This window comes from Pinus tabuliformis, chromosome 6 (assembly GCF_031772625.1).
Source record: "Pinus tabuliformis cultivar Carrire ecotype Pingquan chromosome 6, CPIR1, whole genome shotgun sequence".
In the NCBI taxonomy this organism is placed as follows: domain Eukaryota; kingdom Viridiplantae; phylum Streptophyta; class Pinopsida; order Pinales; family Pinaceae; genus Pinus; species Pinus tabuliformis.
The window spans coordinates 1,551,431,181-1,551,436,302 of record NC_142292.1 but is presented as its reverse complement, the minus strand read 5'-3'; the positions used below and the strand labels follow the sequence as shown (position 1 = coordinate 1,551,436,302).

General features: G+C 35.9%; 1 pseudogene; it reads right to left on the bottom strand.

The window, feature by feature from the left end:
* Positions 1 to 329: 329 nt before the first annotated feature.
* Positions 330 to 2,891, bottom strand: LOC149264646 (L-ascorbate oxidase homolog; annotated as a pseudogene).
* Between the last annotated feature and the right edge of the window lie 2,231 nt (positions 2,892 to 5,122).

Genomic DNA, 5,122 nt, shown 5'->3' with positions numbered 1-5,122 from the left:
TGAACAAACACAGGAATGTATTTGAAATCTAGCGTTTGTAGGGTTTGTGAATAAATGTACTCTGTTGAAGGACGTTGCCACTTCCATACCCAATTTGCAGGATTTAGGTATTAAGGGCTTGACTATGATTTTTAAAAGCTTAGCCCTCTTTATAGTAGGAAAATCCTCAAATTTTCCTACTTGTTCTCCTTCTCAGACCTTGACTACACTTTGTAGTCTTGTACGCAGCTCCTCAACACATAACCTCCTCAATACTTCTGAATTACCCTCTAACGATAGCGATTTCCACTGGAATTTGGTCATGGCCCTTTGTATTTTCTTCTCAAATTCTAAATGAAAGAACATAATTCCACATTTAGCACAACCTTCACCTTGTGAGCAGATAATGTAACGTTGGGACTATCAGGAATGTACCAGCGACAAACACTCTACTTATGTTGTAGTAATCTACAAGCTGCAATGGTGTTTTAGAACACACGTAGGAAACACCATTCACTACATAACATTGTTTGCCATCGATGGTGGGGGCTTAGTTTGAGAGGATTATTGTTCGAGTAATGTTGATTTTCCCGTAGTGGAAAGATCCTTCTGGATTTGGACGAGCCGCACTGGCTGTCCAGTTCCATTTGTACAACATTAGCCATTCAAATTTTGAGAACTTGATTATATAGGATAAGTACAAACTCCTAGATATTTTAAAATTCAACTTTGTTTAGCTGAGATTCTTTGGGGGATTTTTCCTTCTTGAACCTAACCTAAACAATATAATCTAGAACATGCTTTAGGAGACTTGAACCTAGATAGATGAGATGGAAAGCCACAATCCCAACTAATCAAACCAAAAAACAATTAACCATTCTTTGAAATTTATTTTTAATAGCTATCCCCAATTTATATGATGATCTTTTATCTGTATTTTCTGGTAATCATAAAACATTATCAATCATACAGATATACATTCATCTATCTATTTATCTGTAAAATCTAATATTATCTCACACATGAATTATGCTAAAACCAAAGTAATCAAGGCAAGAACCAAACCTGATGGTTCTGGACTGGTTCACAGACCAATTAATCTTGGTTGTTGGACCCCTGGAATTGGTCCAAAAACCTGCTTCTAGGAACTGTTGTAGCAGAAAATGCCAGTATTAAAAATAACAGGACTTTTAAAACAAGTAGATGCAATAATGTAATAGTCCCGAGGTGGCTAATCCGTAGTGACCATAGCAATGTAGGACTGGCCAACATGAATGTAAAGAGAATCATATACATTTCGGATGGTGTGAGATCCTTCTACCTCCACAAGCTTCAATTTGTGATCTTAAATCCTGAAGTTCAAAGATGATGACAATCCCACATTTGAAATTTAGAGGCGGTATGTTTTCCTTGCAGATTAACAAATGTGTCATTTTAGATACATGTCAAGAGAAGAACCAATGGATTCAAAATCCATCAGATAAAATAAAAATAAACTAGATCTTGTGAATTGTTGAAAGGCTAGAAACACCTATACTAAATCTACCAAACTGCCTTATGATAGAGATTAGTGATAAGTACCTTGTTCCACTGTAATTTCTATTTCATTTGGTAGCCCACGACCATGAATGTGAACAACATCAGGATTACCAATAGATCTTCCCACATCAAGTGTTCTTCTAAGGATCTGCCTAAAGATAGAATATGGTCAGATTGATGCATTGCAAGAGAACATTCCACTGGACACGCTGAAGTTGAACATACCCAGTCTTTTTAATTTCAAGAGATATACATGTTTCAGGGATGGATTAATAATTTACAAAAGCGTTGGTTTTGTACCAGTTACCTATGTGCAAAGTGATATCACCATCAGGTGGAGGGAATGGAATAGGGATCAGGGTCCTTCTAGCCACATTTAGTCCTCCAAATCCCCCTGCAACTTTATGAAAATACAATGATGGGAAGTAATAGTAGATACCTATCTAGTCCTTCACCTCGAACTTGGACGTGGAGTTTTCCTTTGGTATGGGGCAGTTTTTGCTAGGTACTCCATCTTTCCATGAATTTCTCCATTGCTGGATGCCACTCCTGTACCAAAAATTGTTTAAAGACCTCAACGCAATATTGTAGATCACCAAATAAATCCATGAATCTCAGTTGGCCAATCCACAAAGATAGAAACCAAAGAATTTACCAAGTTAATAAGAAAGCTTGATTCAGGTTATTAAATACATTCACAAAGATGTATTCATTGGTGACACTGTCACTTTGGGGTCTAGGAAATTGTCCATTTATTAAATCCCCTGCAACATTAACAGAATGTGTCTCAGAAAAATCCTAGAAAATCATTTGTGAGCTACAACTATTGGCATTGAAACAGGCTAGGATTTTTCAAAACTGTACCTGTTGAGGAATACCAAGAGCTCGTATTGCACCCCATGGAATGATCCATGTAAAATATCTATAGGGATATTCAGCTAGAGAACAACAAAAAAATTCCATGATGAAAAAGAGCCTCAAGGAACCGATTGAATTCTTCCTGAAGATCTTTGGCCCTTTTTCTAGGTCTTGTTTAATATGTTTATTAGTTTCCAGCAAGATGGGCTTCTTCAACAATGGTTTCTTTTACTCTACATGTTAATAAATTGGCTTCTTCAGAAAATATGTTGCATTCTCATATATATTAGAGAAAAGAGCAGCCAAACAACATAGATCTTGCAATGCACAATAGTTATAACAAAAGAAATTCTAATTAAATTGAATGGACCTACAATCCACATTCCATAAATGTGGACTGAGATAGTGGAAGCAATCAATACCTTAATCCAACTTTGTTATAAACAACCCAACACAAGTTAGGCCTTAAAATTATGCACCAAATGCACAAATTCTTGGGCAACTCTTTACTCCATTCTACCTTTGGCCTGTAATTTTTTTATTATAAAAATGTACCTGTGATTGTGTTTGTGGTTGTATTGATCTACAAGCTTGACAAAGTTTAGATGACGGAGAGGATAAATATTAAGGACTCGTTATTATCCTCCTCTCAACCTCTGTCAGTGATGTAAAGTAGAAAATTATCACAGGAACTTTCTCTTTGGATATCCTGTAAATTTTAGCATAAAAGTGACCATGAAAGAGGGAAAGTTCCACAATTGGGCTGGAGTCTTCAGGTGGAAGATGAAACAACTTCTAGAGGAAAATCAAGATGGACCACAATTCTTCCAACTAGCAACTATAGAGATATTAGCTTAGCATTGAACTCCAAATGTTTCCTGTGTTCAATCCCTGTGAATGCTTCAACTTCTTTCTACCATTCCCCGATTTCCAACATATGCCTTTGTGTTCACTACACAAGAATCCATCACAAATTTTCTTCTAAACTTGGTTCTCAAAATCTTCATTCCATTTATCCCAACAAATGGTAGAATTCATTACACTACACTATGCCTCCACTTAGCACTATCTTCTTTCCACATCACTTCACTCCTCTTTTCACCTCATCAAGCCCAAATAAAACACAACAACAATTGCTATAGTGGCAGTGAGTTGCTGCCACCACCCTAGCACTATAAAAAAAACAACAAAACACCACTCTCTATCACATTGGAGGCCAAATCCTAGAAGAAGACAAATAACTCAAATAGACTTCCAATTCCAAACCAAACAACACTCACGCTTGGAGAGGAAACCAAAGTTCATAAAAAGGGAAATAATGAGTCCTCATGCTAATTTCTGGTCAAATAAACCCACATGTAGTACCAAACTCCTCCATCACACACTTCTGAACCACCCACACTAGTTTGAGGAAAGAATGAAAGGGGAGAAATTGATGTATTAACTTACTATCATGTCTGGTTTGCATGATTTGACAAGTGTCTAAATGAGGGGGCTTTCCATAAGATTCAAATGCGTCATGAACAAAGTAGGATAGTGCAGTCAATGAAGGGATTTTCACAGCAAGGAATTCAAAGAGAGTATTTCGGTGTTATCTTTCCAAGAAGTATTGTTTTAATATTTAAAGGCATTTTACAAGCAGTTTTAAGATATTACTTTGGGTTGTCTGCAATGTTAGTACTATAATTGGAAATGTCCTTTTGATGTCATTGTTTATTAGAATGTCGTTATTCAAAATTTGATGATAATATAGAAGTAGTCTGAAAGGAGAATTATGAACATGCACAATATTTTGATTTCTACTTGAAATAGCAAATATACAATTTTTTTCTTCGAAAAAAGACTAAATCCTTGAAGTGGTCAATTGAACGGTGATTTTCTAGCCAATACAAAAGTGTTGTTAAGAGTTGTTGGTGAAAAGTGAAGGAAGTTTAGTGTTGACAACAATGGAAGAGTCAACTGAAGCATAAGCAATGGAGTATTGGCTCGCTTGTTTGCATCAATAGCAGCATACTTCTAGTGCATCTACATGCTAAAGTCAATTAAGTCTAATGATAATCTGATCTAAAGCCTAGTAGGTGTCTATTGACCATGTGGAAGCACTACCTGTGTTAAGTAGTAAATTGTGATCCGAGCATATATTATGTTCCATTCATAAGTGATATGTCTGTGTATCCACAAAAGTAGCCAATCTCAACAACATGCCCTAACTCCCTTCAAACTCTTGAAGCAAACTCATTCCTATAAGTCAAGTTTCTATATATATTGTTGCTTCGGTTTAAAGGAAAAGTCCTATACATTTTCACTAAAAATCATACTAGACCGATATGTGTGAGGAGTGAGTTGGTAAGAATTATACAATGGTAATTGTCCAAACTAGAATGAAAGGGTGGAAGGGTTCAATGAATTTATTGTTAAAAGATTTATAGTGAAAAGTATATATCCTTTTATAAAGGTGTTTAGTGACTTGTTTAATTTTTTTTTTTTTTTTTAATATAGAGAAATAGGGATGATGCTTGTGATAAGGATGGTATTGATAAAGTGCCTTCTTCCCATGCTTTGTTAGCTACTAATGACCTGGTTTACCTTGAATTTGAGAAAAATACTAGGGCTATTGAATCCCAGTGGTTGTGAAAGATGGGATATACAAGTGTTGGACTTGGGAAGAGTGGATAGGGTATGGTTATCCCTATTGAGCTTGAGATGAGACTGCTTAGAGCATGACCTGGATATAGTCAGACTCCAT